The sequence below is a fragment of the Danio aesculapii genome, chromosome 3 (genome assembly GCF_903798145.1).
Source record: "Danio aesculapii chromosome 3, fDanAes4.1, whole genome shotgun sequence".
NCBI lineage: Eukaryota > Metazoa > Chordata > Actinopteri > Cypriniformes > Danionidae > Danio > Danio aesculapii.
The window spans coordinates 41988084-42002004 of record NC_079437.1 but is presented as its reverse complement, the minus strand read 5'-3'; positions in this window follow the sequence as shown (position 1 = coordinate 42002004).

Below are 13921 nucleotides of genomic sequence, written 5' to 3'. Positions count from 1 at the left end.
AGAGCAGCGCGTGCGCGAGGCGCGCGTGTTCTCTGCGCACACGCGTAGATGCGTCAGTTTGCTTTTTGATTACATTGCTATTACATTGCTTTCACCAGCGTTGGTTCGGTTGCACTTAGAGAATAACGTCTTTATTTCGGAATGACCACTCTTAATAAATACACTTGCATATGAAGTAAATCATATCTCAATGCATTTACTGGGGCACTGGAGATTTTTACTGGGGCACGTGCCCCAGTGAATTGGGTCTAGCGACGCCCCTGCACACCAGTCCTTTTTTTTTCAATTTAACAACATAAAAATGGTGGATTAATTGGAGCGGTTTTCAGACCGACCGCAACTTGAAGTAGGAGTGCGGTCCCCCCGCCCAGCAATATTGATTGACAGCTGCATATTAACATGTCCGGGTAGTCACGTGTATAATCATATCAACAAGAGAGGACGAGCGCAAAGCAACCAGGAATAAAAGGTCTGTTCAGTTTGCTAGGATCATCAATCATCATCAAATGTGATCAAGAGTGAGTTTCACAAGTTTAAAATGTTTTCAAACAGTGCATGTGTGTAATGAATTACAGCAATTTACTTCAGCTTTACTTCATCAGCACAGCCGCATGTCAGAACAATTATAAAAGAAGACGCTTCAATCCCGGTTTGTGGACGTTAAATCAGGTTTATTTTGTACAATAACATAACAGATATCCATACAGCAGTGAGGATTAACCTGTATCCTGTCACATATGCGTGCAAACAGAGTGCAAAGCTAAACACGTGCACTGTCTGTATGTCTGTGTGCGCGCATGAACTTTGTAACGCAAATACTCATTGGTAAAGTTCTTACTGTAGTATTTCTCACAAACCCTACTTGAGATCTGCTTCCATCAAGTCTGTTGTCTGAATCAGCCGAGGGAGGAGATTAAGGCACGCTGACAGGCATATAGAAACGGTAGGTGGGGAGGACTAGCCTTAAAGGCGCAGTACGACAAAACCACAACCTGATGGAAAAAGGTATAAAATAGAAACTTATAAAAAGTATGATAATAATCTGATGGATGTTTTGAGCTGAAACTTTACACACACTTTCTGGAGACACAAAACACTTATATTAAATCTGAAAAAGGGGTAACCTAGGTGCCCTTTAAAGCAACTTGCTGGAAAGTAATTGAGAATTTATTCATATTCAGTGGTTGAAGTGCTAAATAATGTTTTTAAGTTCAACCACTGAAGTTTTAGCAGCTGTTTGCTTTAAAATTTGAAGTTAACTCAACTTTTAATGTTTGACAGTGCAGGAAATAAACACTTAAATGATGTTTACGTCTCTACAACAGATTTTGTTATTTTCATGAACAGTTATATACATGCAGTTAAATGGTTTTCATGAGTAAACTCAACACTGAGCTCAAAAACTTGTCCACCTAACTTTTTTTTTATTTTAATTTGAGTTAGCTATTTGTAAGCTGGAATTTTACAGTGTAGCAAAGACAGTTTAATCTGGGTTAACAGAGTTGGGACAGCTGCAACAAGCTTGCCATATTAACAATGCACAATTTTCATTTATCACAGTATTAATTTAATATAATTTTAAAAATTAAAAAGATTTATTTGATTAATTCATTCATTTGTTCATTATTATTCATTATTAATTAATTCATTAATTCAAAGTTCAAAGAAATAGTTTAGTAATTTTTTTTTTTTTTTCATTTATTTAGACCTGATTATTGGTTGTTGCTTGTTCTTTTACAAGTCTTTAAAAAAAATAACAATCAAATCCAACCTGATGTTTCAGAATTTTTTCATTATTACATTTTGATGAATGTTGTAACTGTACCTGTGGGTTGGTGCAACCATCCCCCTGCTCGGGGTCAGTTGCAACATTTAACTTTGTCTGTTCAAGTTTTAAATTCTGCAATATAGCAATATGGGTGGGTGTCCAATAGATGTGGGTTTATTATATCAAATTTTGGGGTTTTCACAAAAAAACTGTCTCTGAGAAATTGAAGTTCAAGCAACTGTTCTAGCTCTCCCCTGTCAGATAGCCTATACCTTGACATAAAAGGTAATAACATTTATACTGTATAAGCGAATGCATGAATGAATGAAAGAATGAATGAACAAATGAATTTTGTCTATTGAATTAGTTATTTAGCCAGACATTGCATTAGTGGTGAGAATCACTGATTGACTGACTGATTGATTGATTAAATTAAAACTTTAAAAACAACTTTAATATCAATTACTACATAAACACTAAATAAATAAATACAGTATTATGCCAATTATATTATTCCAGACCTGTTTGTATAGCATTTTCTAAAAAAATTAAATCTAACTTTTCTAAAAAGGTTTTATAAAAATCAAAAAATGTTATATATTAATAATAGTAATTTAAAAACGTTTGTTCCTTGGTCTCTTATGAAGAAAGAAAGAAAGAAAGAAAGAAAGAAAGAAAGAAAGAAAGAAAGAAAGAAAGAAAGAAAGAAAGAAAGAATGGTGTTTTCAGAACCACGGACAGGGCTCACAGCGTGAATGAAAAGCGTGTGCATTTAGCGCCACTGCTCTGCAGAAAATAAGCCGGAGAGAAAAGCTGAGAAAACACCGAGAAGGTAAAGACTGAAATACAGGAGGGACAGAGAAAAAAAAGAGCTCTGCGCGGATGGAGCTCAGGGATCTCAGATGGTGGATGAGTTTCAGGTGACATATTGCAGGGACACAGAGAGCGAAGAGGTGGGAATGAAAGACAGACGAGCGCAGTAAACTGTGAAGCTCTGAGAGAATGTGTTGGAATACTGTGTGCGTGTGTGTGCGTTTGTGCACGTTCATCTGTGTTTATGGGGGAGGGAGAACAGACATGTCGCGTGTAAAATTGTAAAATTACTTATATTTTTGCTTAGTGACAAGGTGCACATTTTCTTTTTAATGCAAGTTTCACATTCAAATGTCCAGCGGGTGGCGCTGAGAAGTATCTCCGAAAAAGAAAAGCTTAACATTTACGGTTCATGCACATGTATCGCGATAGCTCAGAAATCCAATAGCTGATGAATGCCAAAATAGGTTAATGCTTTTTAATACATAAATTTCCACTGATTATGAATTTATCATTTACACATCATATCCAAACAGCTTGTTCAGTTCGGAAATGAAATAGCTGGTGAATACCGCTAATACACTGAAAAAAATTATTCAAAGATGATTCCTTGGATTTACTCAATTTTTTTATGTTAAGTGGTTGTAAACAATTTATTTGGGCTGAATTTAAACAAACAAATTAAGTTGAACATTGCTCAATTTAATTTGTTTGTTTAAATTAATCACAAATAAATTGTTTGCAACAGTTTTGAATGCAACACTTTTTGATTCCACCCACGCTAAACCTCGTCCTAAAACTAGTGTTAAACTAAAATGCTGGATAAATATGCATTTGCTGAAGCAATTAGGCAATTTTCTCTTGTTTACACCAGCATTTTAACGTATGCAACCAGCACCACACTGAGACCTCTCTGGTGCTTATGTATTTAATAAAATTTCATGAAGCAACCATAAAATTTTTAATTATACTGTGAGATTAAAGTATAAAAAAGTAAAGTAAATGATTTAAACAACTGCAATGGCTTTAAAATGTACAACTGAAACCTACAGTGCGAAGGGCGACACGGTGGCTCAGTAGTTAGCATTGTTGCCTCACAGCAAGAAGGTCACATATGGTTCATGTCCCGGCTGGACCAGTTGGCATTTCTCTGTGCAGTTCGCATGAATTGAATAAACTAAATTGGCCGTATTGTTTGAATGAGAGTGTATGAATGTTTCCCAGTACTGGGTTGCAACTGGAAGGGCATCTGCTGTGTAAAACATATGCTGGATAAGTTGTCGGTTCATTCCACTGTGGCGACCCCTGATTAATAAATTGACTAAACCTGAATGAACCTACAATGTGGCAGCATGTCATTTTTTAATCATGGAATCATTAATGTAATCAATTAGTACAGGTCAGTCTTTTAAAGATATTTTAATCTCAATGAGTTTTTAACTTGGCTAAATAAAGAAAATATGGGCTGCACAATATATTGTGTCAGCATCGATATCGCAATGTGATTATACGCAATAGGTGCATCGCAGGGTGCAATGTTAAGTCAGGATTATAGTTTATCATTTGTATGTGTTTTTAAGGCTTGCGAGGATTTTAAAAGCATTTAGGCATAATAAATTGTACCATTTGTAACTTTGATGAAGGTTAATTATATTGATTTTTTTTTATAAAGTGAAGCGAATACAATGCAGTACTGTTTTACATTTTATTATTCAACTAATGTATACCTGAATACTAGAATATTTATATTAAACTCAACAGAAAACAACAAAACACTTATTTATATATATATATATATTTTTTTTTTATTGCATTTATCTGTGCTTGTAGATTGTTTATTATATTTTATGCAGATGCACTCCCATCATCCCAATCAATCTAAAATTCAAATTTCTTTCCAAAAAGAGTTTTTCAAGTCATCTGGGGAAATTCTATTCATATCGCAATATATATCACAGAATAAAAATATACCAAATGTTAGATTTTTCCAGTATTGTGCACCACATTCACAATAGTTGATTCAGAAAGGGCTGAAACTAATGGCCATCTTTATGAACTGCTCCGTAAATTACCGACTCACTCGATTCATTCAAAAATGCAGATCATGTGCATCAAAGGAGCACCAATGTGACTAGGATTGGAATGGTTTATCATTGACAAAATCTAAAACAAAATAATTGTCCAGAAATGTAAAATGTAGAAAAATGCGATAATTTATTTAATATTAACTTCTGTTTTTTTTTCTTCAGTTGCAGACTATAAAATATATAGCACATTTGCAGTCATGTTTATATATATTTTTAAAACATAGCTTATAAATGACACAGACATAGACAACTGCGTTTTAATCCATGTGCTGTAATTTTGCCGTATAAAACGCACTGTATATTCAAGAAATAACTTCATTTTTGCATGAAAAAGCATAAAAAAGAAATCAGTTGATAAACTTATTAGCTAACACTTTAACAATATCAGTCCATGAATAATGATGCATTAATATGTAAACTAAACATTACTTTATTATGAATTAATGATGAGGTAATTGAACTTTAGTCACAAGAGTTATTGTGAATAACGACTACCTTAATTTATTGTTAGTACATGTTAATGTATTAATTAAAATGAATACTCATGCTGTAGTTAAAGTTAGTTCATGCTTAGCGCATGCATTAACTCATCATTAGTTCATCATAAAGTAATGTTTATTTTACATTTTACCTTATTATAATTCATGTACTGATATTGTAAAGTATCACTATTGGTTGCAAGAAAGCAGACCCAAATACAGCAGTGAACAATTCAAAGGGGTTTATTGACATAATTAGACAGACAAGGGGATGACAAGGCCCAAACAGTAGGGGAAACAACAAAGGGAAGTCAATGGTAGAGACAAGATAGCATTGAAATGAACAGCCAGCCAAGAGTTGGAGCAACAGTGGTCAAAACCAGAGCTAGATCCTGGAGCAAGCCACGTAAACTCCAGCCTGGCACGCCAAGTGTCATAGTCACCAGTGATCTAGCCCAAGCAGATCATTGGAGAACTACAAATCTGCTGGTATATACGGACTACAAGATCCAGTCATGCAACACACACAAACCTGCTCCAAGTGTCCATTGATTACACCCCCACAGCTGATGCTGCTCATGGACTGATTACACGCACATACAGTTGAAATCAGAAATATTAGCCCCCCTGTTTATTTATTCCCCAATTTCTGTTTAACGGAGAGAAGATTTTTTTCGACACATTTATTAATAATTTATTTCTAATAATGATTTATTTTATCTTTGCCATGATGACAGTAAATAATATTTTACTAGATATTTTTCAAGACACTTCTATACAGCTTAAAGTGACATTTAAAGGCTTAACTAGGATAATTAGGTTAACTAGGCAGGTTAGGGTAATTAGGCAAGTTATTGTATAATGATGGTTTGTTCTGCAGACTATCGAGAAAAATATATATATATAGCTTAAAGGGGCTAATAATTTTGAACTTAAAATTGTTTTAAAAAAATTAAAAACTGCTTTTATTCTAGCCGAAATAAAACAAATAAGACTTTCTCCAGAAGAATAAACATTATCAGACATACTGTGAAAATTTACTTGCTCTGTTGAACATCATTTGGGAAATATTTAAAAGAAAAAAAAATCCAAAGGGGGGCTAATAATTCTGACTTCAACTGTATATACGGCTCACTTTCACACTCTCATTGCTGAGTCTTGTTATACTGATTGCAAACATTATGACGCGTTTTCCTTGACTTCCATTTTTTGAACCTTGCTTTTTTTGTTTATTTTACGTTGTCTGCTGCCTGCCTTTCGACCATCTGCCTGTTTACCACGACTCTGAATTGCTCGTATACATCTGCAATACAGTCAATACATCCGTGTTGACTGTTGCTTGCCTGACCATCCTGCTAATAAACCCTGCTTTTGGATCAGCACCCCTGTTGTCAGGGTCAACTTCATGTTACTTCACTGGAAAATTATAAGACACAAGACAGGACAGCAAACAGGCAGCAATAATATACAGTAAAACTAACTAAATCTAAAAAAAAAATTAAATAAAATATAAATCCTAGTAAAAGAGAGCTACACTGACTTGGGCAATCGGATAAAACAGAAATAAAAACTTCTAGAATCTTAAAGAGATCAATTAAACAAATAAAAAACTACTAATAATCAACTACTAATACAAGACTGGGACTGACAGAAAAATGGAACAAAAATGGTTCCAAGGATTAAAGCAAGATAAAGATTATAACACTAAATTAAGTAAACACTAGGAGCAAACAAAAGATAGCTACAAACAAACAAACAATATGTAGACAAGAAAACTAGAAGAGGCAAGACAAAATGCTCAGTAAGGATTCAAGGCTAAGTCAAGCTCACATGGAATGAACCAGCAAAGAAAGGAGAACACGCAGCACAATATATAGAACAAAGCACACGAGAGACAGGTGAAAACAATCAGAAAAACAAGGTGTAAATAAGAGGGCAGGGTAACTGAAAGCAAGGAGGAACACATGACCAACACAAATTAGGCCAAAGCACAGGACAAACAGGGAAACATTAAACACTGACAGGACAAACAAGACTGTCAGGTCAGGACCATGACGATAAAGTATTACCACTTATTTATATTTATAGTGCAACACAGACGATAGGCACTTAATGCATTAGTTTACCAACACTACATTCTAATAAAAATGTCTTCATTAATTGATAGTTTGTCTTGCAATTATAATTTTCACAAGAAGAAACTAAATAGTTGGTGTTTTACTGCCTCTGGGGTTTATTGCAGTGAATGTTTTGCATATGTTTTCAGAGTTTTTCTATGAGACATGAACTGAAAACCGACAGAAATTAATGTTATTTAAAATCTTTGTCTTTTATTTTAAACCAATAAGCGTGGAGCTTCTTTCATATCCAGTCTAAATCATGCTACTCTTTTCATCTCTTCACAACTGAGTTTTCAGAAATGACAGGTTTTCTCCAGCTCATCCCTCATGGTGTCTAAAAGCTGAGGAGACTAATAACGCTGACAGACTGCTGGTGTAAAAATACTTCTGACATTAAACTTTCAGAAGAACTCAGAAGGGTGAAGGAAAGGAATGAGACGTGATGAGACGGACTCTCTGAAAGCTTTGATGATGGTGAAGGATTCATCCGGACAGTGAGACGGCAGTATTTCCAGACCGAAGCTCTCAGGCCTGACTAACTGACTGTCTCTCAGGAGTTATTCATCATCTAGACTGTATTAATTAAGATCATTTATTAAGTGACACTCTTCATTCTGATTGGTCAGTTGTGGTGATGATAATGTTCTCCATTAACACTGGGTTGTCAGTCTCACACTATACTGTTGTCATCTTGTGTTTCAGCTATTGATTCTGGTGAAAATTGCCACAGAGAATGTGATTCAATGTGAGCTACTGTAAAATTGCTTTTCAAAATTGCTTTCCAATTGCTTCTCACATTATTAAGATATGAATCCAAAACAATAACACAAAGTACTGGCAGGTCCTTGCCAATTTTATTTTTACAGTATGAACAGCCGTGACCATTTGCAGATGAAGTCAGAATTATTAGCCCCCAGTTTATGTTTCTCCCCAATTTCTGTGTAACGGAGAGTAGTTTTTTTCTACACATTTCTTAACACAATAGTTTTAATAACTCATTTCTAATAACTGATTTATTTTATCTTTGCCATGATGACAGTAAATAATATTTGACTAGATATTTTTCAAGACACTTCTATACAGCTTAAAGTGACATTTAAAGGTTTAACTAGGTTAATTGAGTTAACTAGGCAGGTTAGGGTAATTAGGCAAGTTAGGCATGATTTGCTCTGTCCACTTTCGAAAAAAAATAGCTTAAAGGGGCTAATAATTTTGACCTTAAAATGGTTTTAAAAAAATTTAAAACTGCTTTTATTCTAGCCGAAATAAAACAAATAAGACTTTCTCCAGAAGAAAAAATATTATCAGACATACTGTGAAAATTTCCTCTGCTCTGTTAAACATAATTTGGGAAATATAAAAAAATTAAAAAAATCTAAGGGGGGCTAATAATTCTGACTTTAACTGTATATGTGAAACTAGTAAATATGTTAATAAAAGTCATTTTGTCAAACTTCAGAGTTATCATTTTTATATCAAAAGAATCCAACCGGAAAATGTGGGAAAGCAATTGGTGAATCTCAATCTACAGTCAATTTTTAAATAATTGTCATAATGAACAGGCACAATATTGATATCATGAATATTTATTTATTATTTAAACATTTAGAGTGCTTTTTAAGATTATTCACATTGTATGTGCATTCAACAGCATCAAATGCTTGGAGACTTAATTGGTTAATTTGTTTATAGTTCAAACATTACACAGTGACTCGGTGGTTAGCACTGTCACCTCACAAGAAAAAGGTCGTTGGTTCAGAAGTCCTGGCTGGACCGGCTGGCATTTCTGTGTAGAGTTTCCCAGTGTGCGCGTGGGTTTCCTCTGGGTACTCCAGTTTCCCCCACAGTCCAAAGACATGCGGTATAGGACAATTGGGCAAACTAAATTGGCCATAGTGTATGAATATGTGTTTGTGTGTGTGTGTGTGAATGAGTGTTTATGGGTGTTTCCCAGAAGTGGGTTGCACCTGGAAGGGCATCTGCTGTGTAAAACATATGCTGGATAAGTTGGTGGTTCATTCCACTGTGGCAATATGAACTGATAAATAAGGGACTGCGCCAAAGGAAAATGAATGAATGAATGAATGAATGTTAAGCTTGCCTATACATGCTAAAATATTTATTGAACATTCTGTGTCTGTTTATAGGGCTATTGTATGTTAGCATTGTGCAGTAAGTAAGTAATTTGTTTTTTAGTTTTTTACTAATATAGTTACTGTAATCTGTCTTTTTCATTGATGTTTTATTTTAAAGTGTTACCTGTTGTACTTTATAATCATTTTGCTATTTAATTTGATTGAAACCGTTGCTTACTCTCAACATGTTTATACAATAACGCAACTACAAAACACTACTGTTAAAGTAATACCATATACCATGAACAGCAATTACTCACAAACATACATCATGAGCCATGATCAAAAAGTCATACATCATAAACCTATTGGCAACACACACTCATAAATTCATTTTATTTTCGGCTTAGTCCCTTTATTAATCTGGGGTTGCCACAGTGGAATGAATCGCCAACTTATCCAGCACATGTTTTTACACAGCGGATGCCCTTCCAGCTGCAACCCATCACTGGGAAACATCCATACACACTCATTCACACACATACACTACAGACAATTTAGCTTACCTTATTCACCTGTACCGCATGTCTTTGGACTGTGGGGGAAACTGGAGCACCTGGAGGAAACCCACACGAACACGGGGAAAGCATGCAAACTCCACACAGAAACGCCAACTGGCCCAGCCGAGGCTCGAACCAGCAACCTTCTTGCTGTGAGGCGACAGCACAACCTACTGCACCACCACGTTGCTAATCTAAAATCAACTTAATATTTCTTGTCCACTTATTAATTTTGTGAGTAATAACATGATCTCACAGAAAAATATAGCTATTCTATATTTTTGATGAATAAGCCGCTAATTTATATGAATTTACATTATAGTTCATTCATTCATTCATTCATTCGTTCATTCATTCGTTTTCTTTCAGTTTAGTCCTTTATTTATCAGGGGTCACCAAAGCAGAATGAACCGCCAACTATTCCAGCATGTGTTTTACACAGCGGATGCCCTTCCAGCCACAACCCAGTACTGGGAAACACCCATACACTCCCACATTCACACTCATACACTACGATCAATTTAGTTCATCCAATTCACATATAACGCATGTCTTTGGACTATGGGGGAAACCGGAGCACCCAGAGGAAACCCACGCCAACACGGGGAGAACATGCCAACTGGCCCAGCTGGGACTCAAACCAGTGACCTTCTTGCTGTGAGGCGACAGAGGCCATGATAATAAGTGAAACAGTAAAACAAATTAATTTCAATTAGCCACTAATTTACCAAAATGCCAATATTAGAATAACTTTCATTTTCATTTCACAGAGAAATGTGATGTCTATAGGAGGCAATAAAAGAGCAGCAAAGTAAAACCTAAAAAGCAACAGGGTGAACATCTTTGTGTTGAAAATGTATTTCTTATTAATTTTGGCTCTCTTATTTCGTTCTATAAATGTAGCTGTGTTATGCCCGCGTTATATAGCTGTGTCATGTTTATGTATGTAATTTAGCTGTGTCATGTTTATGTATGTAATTTAGCTGTGTCATGTTTATGTATGTAGGTTAAGAGAGACAAGGGTTTGTGGTGATAAGGCAGGTAAAACAGAACGTAATGGACCACACCCGGCCAATTCCTAGAACACCAGTTGTTTACTTGTGTGTATAAAAGTGGATAGAGGGAAAGAATTGTTGTTGCAAAGAGTTGTTGGCCTGAATATATGTGAGGGACACCTCCAACCTGGAGCTCTGCATCTATCGAATTATTTAATTGTATTCAATAAATTGCTAATTGAGAATTGGGAATTGGCTAATCCCATCCAGAAATTCCAGCATTTGCCATAAAGCTCAGTTTAAAGCACACAAAAGCACTTTGTCCAGACGAATAAATGTTCACTTGAATTTTTGTTTTTTTTTTTCTTTGAGAACTGAGAAAGAAACAACCGCATCACAGACCTGCTGCTAACCTCACTTCAGCTGTGATCATATTTATGTTCACATGGATAAAAAAAGATTTGATATGAAGTGTACTGAAAATAGGTGCGTGTATGTGTGTGTGTATGTGCGTATGTACGCGAGTTAGAGAGAAAGATTGTGTGTGTATGTGTGTGAGTCATCAGTGAAGGTGAGTAGACATGCTCATTTCTCACTGCCTCCTGTCACTCACAGTAATGGCTGAAATCAGACATCATTAGACTAGACAAGTAGGACGCTCATCCAGCATTCTTTCTTGTTTTTGGACCAACATTCGTTTCAGGCAGACACAGATCCAAAATGCTGAATCAGTCACGTCAAGTCAAATGATTTCAAAGTAGCTTCACTGTAATAAACGGAAATAAAAATCATTGATGTGCATTAAAAATGGCTTGCATAATAAAGTCTGGTTTAAATGAAATAAATATTTATTTTTATTACACATATTGTTATTCTTTATGTGAACAGTTGGAATTCAATCCACAGAAAAGCATAACAATGTTTGTTTTGGTAATCTTTAATCATTTTTTGTCTTTAATAGCAGTCCCTCTCTGATGATATTGGTTTATCGTTTTCAGCCACAATATTCATGACCACGCCTCTCTTACTATTAGTTTACTATAAGTTAATGTACAGTAAGAAAGCCCCGCCCCCTACGCAATTTAATTAATCGAAAGTTAATCGACATACTAATAATAAACTCAACCGGTTGACTTTAAATTGTGTTGTGCAAATCTTAATCATAATCACATTATGAATTGTTTCCCCTCTGGGACAGCTTACAGAATTGTAATCTGCAGAATAAACAGACAAATAATATGTACGCATGCATTATACAGGGTGATTCAAAAAGAATACAACAACTTTAAAAATCTGTATTTAATCAAAGACACATGAAGGAACCTTGGGTAATTAATCAATATGAGGAGTACTTGAAGTTTGGCAAAATTTCAGAGCTTCCCTAAATCGATGACAGAACGAGAGTTCTCGATTTTCAAAGGTTTTCGTTTTGAATCACCCTGTATATTTAAAAGAATATTATCTTGGAAAACAATGACCGCTGGAAATTTTTTTCATATTTGCCATTCATTTTACAAAATATATTTTGATGTGACAGAAATACACTAATTTATTAATGTAAGGTTTTGCAGCTAAAAAGAAAAGAAAACATCATACACTCTTAGAAAAAAAGATACACAGAGGTAAAAATAATGTTCCTTGAAGAACAGTTTTGTACCTTTGTAAAGGTTGTACCTTATATGGTACAGAAAAGACTTCTTATGATACTGTTCTGTACCTTTTATGGTACACTTGAAATGAAGATACACAATTGTTCTCATAAAAAGGTGCATAAGTGTTGGGCAACTCCTTCTTTATTACAATATCTATGAAATAAATATGACTGTAAAGGCAAGGTGATTATATGAATAATTTACATATTAAAACATGAATCATCATTTAAAAACATACGTTTAAAGAAACTCATAAATATTAAGCTCTATAATACAAAACAACTTGTGGAACAAAACTACAGGTATTGTAAACTAAACATTCAAGGCATTTTTAATAAGCATTTGGTGAGTATTTTCTATAACAGTTTCATTATTGATATCCGCAGCTACCGTTTGCTTTCCACTACCACATGAGCTGGCAAAAGTTCTGCAAATGCAAAGTGTTCATGCAGAAATTCTAGTATTGTAAAACTAATCAAACATTGTGCATATCTCGGTACAATACTTTTGCATGATTCTATTTCTATTTTAAAATTAAGTAAATTAAATTAACTTTAAAGTGATTACAGGTATTGTGAGAAAATTGGAGAAAAAGAAGTTTTATATTGTACATGGCAGAAGGCATTTCTGTGACATTTTTGTGAAAAGTGTGAAATGTTTAGCAAAAAAAAATAGATTTTGATTTATGTTAAAGTATTTTTTATTCTTTATTGTAAATGGAAAAGGTGCATTTACACAAAAAGAAACTTTTTTAAAAACATTGTTTAAAGTTTAAATTTGGATATAGCAAAATGCCTTTGAATAGTTCTTGAAGGAAAATATTTGACACTGTTAAGGTACAAAGTGTCTTATCACTGTAGTGGTTCCTTCATGGTTCAGATTTGTACCTTTGATGAAGGTACAATATTGTATCTAAAGGTTTTCAAAGCCAAAGGTACATTTTAGTTTCCCATGGTACAAATCCTATACTTAGAAGGTACAAACTGCAATGGTACAAATTTGTTTCTTTGTCTTAAGGTACAATTCTGTTCCATAAAAATGTACTGCCCCAGTGACAAGGGTTTGTACCTTCTTTGGAACAACATTGTACCATTTTTTTCCTGAGAGTGTAAGTGCCCTGTATACTAAGAGTTGTGTCCTGTAACCTGCAAGTTGATACAAAAAAATTGTGGGTATAATTTTTATAATTCAACTATTCATAATAGTATTTGTACCCATAGTTTTTCTGTCATATTTTATGTCAGCAGAAGGTTGCTTCACTATATTGCAAATAACAGTGTTGGGGGTAATGCATTACAAGTAACGCGAGTTGAGTAATAATATTACTTTTCTAAGTAACGAGTAAAATAACGCATTACTTCTCAAAAAAATA